The sequence below is a fragment of the Peromyscus leucopus genome, chromosome 7 (assembly GCF_004664715.2).
Source record: "Peromyscus leucopus breed LL Stock chromosome 7, UCI_PerLeu_2.1, whole genome shotgun sequence".
Lineage (NCBI taxonomy): Eukaryota > Metazoa > Chordata > Mammalia > Rodentia > Cricetidae > Peromyscus > Peromyscus leucopus.
In genome coordinates this window covers 89074450-89084711 of record NC_051069.1, presented here as the reverse complement: position 1 = coordinate 89084711, position 10262 = coordinate 89074450, and the positions used below count along the sequence as shown (strand labels likewise).

At 43.1% G+C, this 10262-nt stretch overlaps 1 protein-coding gene and 1 long non-coding RNA gene across 2 annotated transcripts in view; one reads left to right on the top strand and one right to left on the bottom strand.

The window, feature by feature from the left end:
* The first annotated feature begins 981 nt into the window (after positions 1–981).
* Slc35g2 (solute carrier family 35 member G2) overlaps positions 982–10262 on the top strand; it is a 22229-nt gene continuing 12948 nt past the window's right edge. The window contains exon 1 of the mRNA XM_028869953.2: positions 982–1272. The gene's annotated coding sequence lies outside the window, so the exon portion shown is untranslated. The remainder of the gene's footprint in view (positions 1273–10262) is intronic.
* The window catches only part of LOC114693549, a 19614-nt gene continuing 19219 nt past the window's right edge, over positions 9868–10262 (bottom strand). Inside the window, exon 5 of the long non-coding RNA XR_005092034.1 lies at positions 9868–10186. This is a non-coding gene — a long non-coding RNA (uncharacterized LOC114693549). The remainder of the gene's footprint in view (positions 10187–10262) is intronic.

Below are 10262 nucleotides of genomic sequence, written 5' to 3'. Positions count from 1 at the left end.
TGCTTCCAACTTCCAAGTGCTGACATTATCACCACCCCACTGAGCTCCCAAGTGTTTATAGTATTGCCAACCTCAGTAAACTTAAAGAGGATACATATTGTCCTGAATAAAGAGGTTGTTTTTAAAAGGTGTGTGTGTGTGTGTGTGTGTGTGTGTGTGTGTGTGTGTGTGAGAGAGAGAGAGAGAGAGAGAGAGAGAGAGAGAGAGAGAGAGAGAGAGAGAGAGAGAGAGACTTAAAGGAAACCTCTGGGAGCCATCCAGACTTGAAGGAGGAGGACAGCCAGTGGTCAGGTATGTAACACAAAACTCTATCAGAGGATTCTGGTTTTCAGATCAAAAACAGACAGTAACAGAATAGCTCTGTTTCCTGTGTGTCTCTCACTTGCCCATGCCATCCAAAAGCTAGAGGAGAGTCGACTTTCTCCATCAAGGTGAGTCCTGATTCACAGAGGAGGGTGGAACAGGATCTGAATGGACTAAGGAAAATCTGGCAGAAACTTGTCTTTTTCCACAGCTAGCACCATAGTTGAGGCCTGGTCCTTTCTTGCCTGCGCTAAGGTCGTAGCTTTCCAGCCTGTCTCTCATTGCTTTGGCGATTTAGTGTGTTTTTAAGAGATTGTATTCATTTAGCTTGGAGATTGGGGTATACAATCATTTGTACTGTCAAGACTTTCCCCCCACCTTGCAGAAGCCTGGGTAAGACGCCCAGAAGGACTCAAGGATATCCCAAAAACTCTTCTGTCCTGAGGTTTCCCGATGCTAGACACCTTTTTAAACATCCAGCAATCAATTTCAGTTCTTACAACCAGGTAGAAATGAATAGAGACTGTCTGCCTGTGCCTTCCCAAAGGACTATGTTGCCCTGGCTGGTAGTGGATTGCTTCTAACAGGCGAGCGCACCCCCGCACCCCCCCCCCCCGGCTCCGTCCCTGGCCCCCTGCCCCCCTCCCCTAAGGGCGTTGGCAGCTTCCTCGCGGGATGCTCACGCCTCTTGGGGAGGGCTAATCCTTGGGTCTAGGCAGGCATCCTGGTGGTCTCCTGCGGGCTTCCAATCCCTCAGCGGCCGCGGTGGGGGTTGGGGCAGCAAAGAGCGCAGGCGCAGTGCCCGCGTCTGGCGCCCCTCTCCTGGCTGGTCGCCCCTGGCTGTCCAGGCTGCAGTGGTCCTCGCCGAGCGCGCGGCGGCCTCAGCTGGCTAGGGAGGCCAGACCGAGATCGCCGCCCCGGCTGAGTCCGCTAGAGTCCCGGGCGCATTCGCCTTGCAGCGACTCACAGGTAATCGGCCCGGCGGCGGGTGGGCAGCAGCAGGCGGGCAGCAGCGGGCGGTGCGGGACTCTGCTTGCTTGCGGGCTGGTCCCGCCGGGAAGAGGGTGCGCAGCCAACCCCACTCCCCACCGGGAGAGAGCCTCACTTGGGGAAAAGGCAGGCTGGCGTCAAGCGCCCGCCTACTTGGCAGACCTCCGTGGGGCGCACGTCTCTGCAGGACGTCCGAAAGGCCACCCGGTGCCCACTTCTCTCCGCTGCTGTCCTGGAGAACGGGAACAGCGGCTTCATAAAGCCAGCATCAGCCGGCGGCTTCATCCGGGGTCCTGACACCGTTATGTGGGCCCTTCCCAGTCTGCATGATGAAGGTCAGGGGTGTTGTCCCTCCTCTGGACCCTGGAGCCCACACAATCTCGGCGAGTGCTTGTGGCGTCATAGAAGCGATTGCAAATGCAACTTTCAAAAATTGCTGGGTGGTTTTAGGAGTCTGAGATTTTGAATTTGCCATCACTTTCCTGTCCTGTGCCCATGAGTCTTGAACTCCAGTATAGATGGGCTGAGATTTTCATGGTTGTAGAAATTTTGTTTCGAGAGAGGATAGGGGAGGAAGGGCCCGATGGTGGCCGAGTGTGGAGGTGGAGGGAGGCTCGGGTAAGTCAGTTCCACCTCATTCAGCCACGGAGAAGAAAATGCGGATTTTCTTGACGAAATTGATTCTGGGGTTATAATTTTACTCAGTGTGTGTCCATTGGCTCATTAGAGGGAGGAGAAGGGTCGCGAGAACTGACAGGAAGGACACTCGTACTGGGGGAGCTGCGCAGATCCACGTCACTGCCCAGGCTGTCACCCGGCTCCGCTAGGAGCTGGAGCAACTCCTCTTCCCAGTGAGGATTAAGGGGCCCAGGACAGTCTCACACTAGGCTGGGAGAGTGAGGACATGGGCCTGGAGGGGCCATGTCTGCAGGCTCTTCTCTCCAAAAAGGACTTTGAGCAGAGTTGACGGTGTCCGTGGTGCTGAAGCGCCTCATTCCCTCATCCACGACTTCCTGGACCCACGCCAGCCAGCCATATTTTCCTGTTTTGCACCTATGCCCAAAGTAACCCATTACCAAGGCAAGTGGACAGGACGGAGCCGGCCAGACACCGAAACCCTTCACAGAGGGGTTGAGCCTGGTCTCCTGAGAGTAACACTGCAGGGAAATGCGGTTTACCTTGGAGGAAGTGATAAAGCATACGTACAGCTTGTTTGATTTGATTACCTGAGTGAAAGTACACACTGCATAAGTCCCAGGTTTCAAACAGCTAACTCATGCAACGAGCCCAGAACCTGGTACCACTGCCTAGCTGTTTGAAACCTGGGACTTATGCAGGGACACTTGGCTCAATCTGGGAGGAGGGGACCTGCCTGGACTGAGTCTATCAGGTCGATCCCAGTCCTTGGGGGAGACCTTGATCTGGAGGAGGTGGGAATGGGGGGTGTGCTGGGGGGAAGGGGAGGGGGGCAGGAAGGGAGAGAACAAGGGAATCTGTGGCTATTATGTAGAACTGAATAGTATTGTAAAATAAAAATAAAAATAAAGAAAAGAAAAAAAAGGAAGTACACACTGTGAGCAAGCACACCTCATGTGCATGTGTAAGATATGTGTATGAGTATATGCATACAAACACAATGCTCATCTCTTTTCAAAGCCATCATGCACTGCGAGTCACACATTTCCCAGAATCTTTTGTAATCCATCTTTATTTTTTGACAACTCTTCAGTTTCTGGACTCTACACCACCATTAATTTTCATAATCATCTGTTCCAAAGGCACCGTGCCTGGAGATTGAAGTGCTTGGCTCTTGGCCAGGCAACCAAGTATTCACACACATTTAAGTTCCAAAGAATGCTGTACTAGAGGGACTGGGAGTGTGGAGCACCCACTCAGCATGCAACAGACCTTATGTGGGCTCCTCAGTGCCACAAAAATAATAAATAAATAAAAAAGAAAAAGAAAACATGCTTAGTTAAAGAAATTTAGGTAATAGAGAAGTGCATAAAACCAGAAAAAAAAAATGAAAACAGATTTTTTGTTATATGAGCACATATGCACTTTAGATGGACCATTTTCTGTCTATTGTGTTTTAACTAATCTTGTAGTCATGAACATTTATGTCCAATGTTTTGTTATTATAGACCTGTAGTTCTCAACATATGGGTCACGACCCCCTTGGGTCACATATCAGATATCCTTCATATCAGATATTCAAATTATGATTCACAACAGTAGCAAAATTACAGTTATAAAGTAGCAATAAAATAATTTTATGGTTGGCAGGGTCACCACAACATGAGGAACTGTATTAAAGGGTCCAAGCATTAGGAAGGTTGAGAACCATTGTTATAGACAGTTCTGTAAATAACTTTTCTGTTAATTTCCTTTTTGGGGATTGAGTCTCAACTGTTTCCCACATTGGCCTTGAATGCAAAATTGTTCTGCCTTAGCCTCTAAAATGCTGGAATTATATGGGATTATGGATAAGTGCTACCAAGCCCAGCAAATGTCATACTTTTTCTTTTAGACAGACTTTTATATAGACACAGTTGAACTAAAAATTGATATGTAGACAAAGATAACCTTGAACTCTCAATCCCCCTGCCCTCCCCCGCAAAAAGGTGAGATTGCAAACATGCACTCTCATGCCTGGCCTAATACCATTCTTAAAATAAATTATTGTAAGAATGGAGCAGGAGAGATGTCTCAGCAGGTATGAGTGCTTACCTTTCTTGCAGAGGACCTGTTTGAGTCTCAGCACCTATACTGCAGCTTACAACTCTCTGTAGCTCCAATTCCAGATGATCTATGCCCTCTTCTGTCCTCAGAGGGCACCAGGTGGGCACATGGTGCACATACATTCATACAGGCAAACATTCATACATATAAAAATAAGAAAGTAAATCTAAGGGGGAAAGTTATGGTAAAAATATATGAATTCTTATCTTCTCAAAGATTTAAATGCATTAAATTGATGATAATGCATTAGTTCTGACTAGAGGCACAATGTACAGCACTTTCTGGGTTTATTCATTTGACTGAAACTTCATGCATATAAATTAGTAACACACTATTTCTCCCTGCCCTCCAGTCCCTTGGTGAACACCATTCTCCTCTTTTCTATGACTTTGCCCTTTTACATACTCCATGTAAGTGGGATCACATGGTATTTGTGATTGGCTTATTTCACTTAGCATAATACTTCATTTCATTTGTATTTTCTAGATGATAGAATTTCTTTCTTCTTAGAGGCTGAATGTTATTTCTTTGTATTTATATATACTCCATTTTAAAAAAATCCATTCATGTATTGATGGACACTTAGATTGCTCCACCTGAATATAACGTCTTTGAACAAACACACACTTGTTTAATTACAATCTTTTTGTTTTGTTTTATTTTGTTGTTTTTCAAGACAGGGTTTCTCAGCTGGGTGGTGGTGGCTCATGCCTTTAATCCCAGAACTCGGGAGGTGGAGGCAGGTGGATCTCTGTGAGTATGAGGCCAGCGTGGTCTACAGAGTGAGCTCCAAGACATCCAGGGCTACACAGAGAAACCCTGTCTTGAAAAACAAAAAAGAAAAAAGAAAAGAAAAAGACAGGGTTTCTCTGTGTAGGCTTGGCTGTCCTGAAACTCGCTCTGTAGACCAGCCTGGCCTTAACTCACAGAGATCTGCCATCTCTCCAGTCCCATGAAACAAATATTTTAAAAAATTATTATTCTCATTTGTCTATTCCAAAATGATTTTAAACCCTAGGAAAAAAATACAGAATAGTTTATCAACCCCAAATAATCATTCTTTTGTTTTGGAAAACACATTACATTGATCTGCCTACCTCTGTCTCTCAAGTGCTGGGATTAAAGGTGTGTGCCATCACCACCCGGCTAATTACTATCTTATAAAATTCTGGAAGTAAAATTTGCAGTTCATAGGATGGATATTTTATTTTTTGATACATATATTTGTGGCCACAACCGTCCATTATGGATTAATGTAATGTGTTTTCTAAAACAAAAGAATGATTACTTGGGGTTGATAAACTATTCTGTATTATTTTCTTTCTAGGGTTTAAAATCATTTTGGAATAGACAAATGAGAATAATAATTTTTTAAAATGTTTTCTTCATAGGGCTGGAGAGATGGCTCAGTGGTTGAGAGCACTGGCTGTTCTTCCAGAGGATCTGGGTTCAATTCTCACCACCCACATGGCAGCTCACAACTGTCTGTAACTCCAGTTCTGGGGGATCTGACACCCTCACACAGACAAAACACTAGTGCACATAAAATACAACATAAATTTAAAAAAATATTTGCTTCTTCACGGGGGCGGATGCCACACCACCTGCGTCAGAGGACATCTTGCAGGAGCAAGGTTCTCTCCTTCTACAGTGAGTCTAGGAAACTGAGCTCACGTTGTCAGGCTTGGTGTGTGAGGGCCTTAATCTGCTGAACATCTCAACAGCCCTGAGGATAACAACTTCATTGTTTTTAGAGTATATGTTTTTTAAAAAGCTGATTATAAGAAATAAAAAGATTAGGTTATAAAATTAAATCCTCCTACTCAGTCCAGTTTTGTAGGTACCACCACAGATATTAGTTTGAAGTAAATATTTTCAGATTATTACATTCATAACAATGAATGAGACGTGTCATCAGCTTTAAGACACATTTTAACTTTAGAAATCCGAAGAATATGAATCATGAATTTAATGTATAATAAGGAGGGTCATGATATATATTTTTTCTGCTTTGTTGTTGTTGTTGATTGGTTGATTTTTGAGGTAAGATCTTGCTCTGTAGCCAGACTGGCCTTGTCCTCTCTTGCTCCCTGCTCAGCCTCCCACATGCTGAGATTGTAGTCATGTGCCCCGATTCTTCTATTTTTCATATATAAATGTTTTTTATGAGAACATTATTTTAAGAGTTCAGTCAACATTTTATGTATATTTAGATTACTGGAAGATTAATATAACTCAATATTCCTCTGTATAATAGTGTTGTTTCCTCATGATAAATTCCTAAACAAAGTTGATGTTTCAGGAAGTGTCACACTTTGCATTGCAGGTAGCAGTGTATGATTTCTGGAGTCTCACAGCCTTCTTCATCTTTCTCACCTAAGTGGCAAAAAGGATACCCACCTGTTCTTGTCTTTCTTGTTTCTGTATCTTTAACAGGATTTGTGTATCCTTCTAGGTATTTACTGGTCATGTGTGTCTGTCTTTTATGAATTATCTATTCATAGTAATAATACTGTATTTTTCTAATCACCAGTTCTGTTTCTGAGCACCATCTACAAGGTTTTATCTATCTGTGATAGTATACCTGTCAGTTAACTTGTTGGGACTAGGCAGAATCAAGCAGACTGACCCACATTGAACATAGGCTAACATTCACGCTGGCATTTTTTTTTAAATTAATACAACTGACACTTCTATGTTAGCTATTAGAAATAGGAGTTAATTACTTCAGTCATATAAAAATAGTATTTGAGGTCTGGAGAGATTGCTTAGTGGTTAACATCATTTACTGTTCTTTCAGACGACCTGAGTTTGGTTCCCAGCACCCATGCCAGGTGCTGCACAATCACCTGTAACTCTAGCTCCAGGCATCTGATGCTGCCTTCTGGCATCTGTGCACAACTGCACATGTGGCATATAGTCACACACACTCACACACACACATACACACACACACATTAAAATAAATCTTCTTTTTAAAAAAGATAGTATTTGGACAGAGTCTTAGTTCCTTCAGGCTGCTGTAACATGACTTAACCAAGAACAGAAATTTGCTAATCTTCATTTTGAAGGTTGAAAGGTCCGAGATTAAGACACTAGAAAATTAGGTATCTGGTGAGGGTCTGCTTCCTGTTCATAGTTGGTGATCTTTAGGTGTGTCCCCGTGTATCACAGTGGCAAGAGCTCTGCCCTCATGACCTAGTCACCTTCTGAAGTCACGACCTCTGGACATTGTCACTTATGAATTTGTAGGAGGGGAGACACAGGCTAGCAGGGAGGCAAGTACATTAACAAATCATAATTTAAAAATCTTTTTTTTTGTAGTGCTAGGGATGTGGCACAAACTAGGCAAATGCTCTACCACTGAGCTGCACTCTCAGCAAACAAATCATAAATTGTTAAGAATGCCTGTATATGATTTTGAATCTCCTCAAAGAAATAGGCTTAATAAAGTCAAGAGAGTATATGTATATATAAATATATCTGATAATCAAACCCAATTTCAATCAAAGGTTTTAAAGTTCATTTTCAACATATTTTAATTCGCAAAGATGGCTAAATTCCTTGATGGCTTTTCAACTTGGGTAGACAGCAGTGCTATCCACACTTGAGATCTTCTGGTGGATCTTTGCCAACATTAAGGTACCTAGCAATCTAACAGTCTGTGGTTATCCCAATGAGGATCAGACCCTCCCCAGTTATTATGTGCTACAGGAATTTTTGCTTCCTGATAATCTGAAAAGAGATATAACGTTCTGTTGGCTTGGAATCTGGGGTAAGGGAGTAGATAAGAGCAGTAATGGTATTCGAACTGGGCTCCCCTCCCCAGCACGTTAGAACTCAGTGTTGGTTATCAGAGCCTGTCTTGGGTTTCTTGCTGAGCTGCCTTGTGCCACAGGTGATATTCTTAAACATTGACACGTTGCTGTTCCAGCAGTGAGCCACTGCTGTTCCCTCCTTCTTACTTAATGTTCCTCTTGCATATTTGGCCATAAAATCAGGCAAAATCTCCTTTCTCATCACCACACTTACATTATTTGTCCTGCCTTTAATCTCTTAGCAATAGTGGGAAGATGTAGGGAGGAGAATGACTAGCTCCCCTTTGTCAGTTTTCACCCATGTCCCTTCTGGTTTGTATCTAGGAAATACCCTTAACTTGGCAGGGTAATGTCAGAGATCAACTGAGATCATGGAACTTCTTACTCTTGACAAAAATTTTACTTTGCTCTATAAATGTTAATGTGTATTCATAATTTAAAATAGTGTCATTTATATAACACTAAACTGTTGAATTGTCTACTCTAGGTTCACATAATCATTGCTGTATATAATTAATGGGCAAATGCAGGACAGTGCTTTTTGTACACGTAATACTATTTCTGTTAGGACCGTATATGAACTCAATCCTCATACCTAATGTTTTACTGGAGTGTGTGTTTAATCATTTTCTGACTGTATATAATCATTGACTTGGGAGTTCTTTTTATTTTAGAAACCACAGTATCAATAAGCAGCTTTACTGGACTTTTTACCTCAAGAACCTGATGAAAGGAAGAAAATACTTGTTGATCCATTTTTTTATTATGTATTTATTTTATCTTTTATTTCTGTCTATTATTACTAACTGAGCCACTGTTCTAAACAGGAGTGAAGGGCTGGAGGAAGAGTGAGTGATGATTTTAAAGATGGTGGAGGATGACAGCCAGGTTCTCTTGTTATTGCTTGGGTTCCCTTAACTCGAGTCAGGAGTGTGAGAGAGTTAGACTGGAGAACTGTGGAGACAAAGTTCTGCATGAGCTAATGTGATTAAGGATTAAAGGTCAACTGTGAAACTGTGACTCTCCTCAGAGCAGGCCAGCTAGGCCAGAGGGCTCCTGTTCTATCAGCATTTGCTGACTCTGGTTCTGAGGTAGGACCTTCAAGATATCAAGAAAAAAGATAGTCATCATCCTTGTTCTTGGAGTGATAAGTTTATCGGGGGCTATGGTTATGTACATACACAACCCACAGAGATAGAGTATGTCAAGGACTGCTGGAACATTCCAGAAGAAAGTGTTCTAGAGCTCAGAGAAGGAACAAATCATTTAGAGAGATGCTTCTCCAAGTGAGTTTCCAGCCCCTGATTGTCTCAAGTTTTAAACAGATGGCCTTGTGTTTTCTTAGGATACAAATCTGGCTCCTGTTATCCTGAATATATTTATTTGCTCTTTCTCCTTTGATGTAACCAGTCTCCTGACCTTATCAGCTACTTGACCCAAATCTTCTTAGGATTCAGTCCTGGCCCTGCCAGCTCTTCACAGCATTAAATAAATAAGAGAGCTGTGGACCAAGAAATTAAAATCTCAATGGTGCTAATTACTTGTTAGAGTCCTTTATTGAATCTTCAAACCCAGGGCTGTCTACTTATAAAACTGCACCAATGAAGACATTCAAGTAAAGAGGCTCTTGGGTAATGAGATGAAGAGCTAAGCAGGTACAAGTGAAGATCTGGAGTGTGAGTCAACGCCCAGGGATGTGACCTCCATGAGAAACATGGGGACCAAGGGGAGAGGCAGCCAAATGAAGGCCATGCTGAAAGGATTCTCCAAACACGGTTAAGGTTCAAGGATCATTCACCTACCATATCCAACATCACAAACACCCTTCTGTGTTTTGCTCTGTTCTGAAAACTTTTTGTTTTTTCTGAGACAGGCTTCCTCTCTGTAACAGCCTTGGCCATCCTGAACTTGCTTTGTAGACCAGGCTGGCCTCGTAATCATAGAGATCTGCCTGCCTCTGCCTCCTGAGTGCTGGGATTAAAGGTGTGCGCCACCATGCCCAGCTCCCTTTTCATTTTGTTTAGTGTGTGTGTGTGTGTGTGTGTGTGTGTGTGTGTGTGTGTGTGTTAACACAAATTGTGAGAGTCAGGTCTTTCTGTGTTGGATTTGTCAGGCTTGGTAGCAAGCACCTTTACATCCTGAACCACCTTCCCATCCCCCTTCTCTGCTGTGTTAAGAACACATGGCATTAAGGCATAAAAATATCACTCGCTCTATTTCTGAAGAGGGATATATTGCTTCTGAGCAGCTTCTGAAATTGCAGTCCTAGGAGATGGATGATACTGTCTTCTGTTTCAGTGCTGACTCCATTTCCTGGTCCAGACGATCAAAATCTGTGCATGCGTTAGAGAACAGCATGAGGTCCATCTGTTCAGGTCAGGTTTCCCACATTAACATGAAGATTTATGG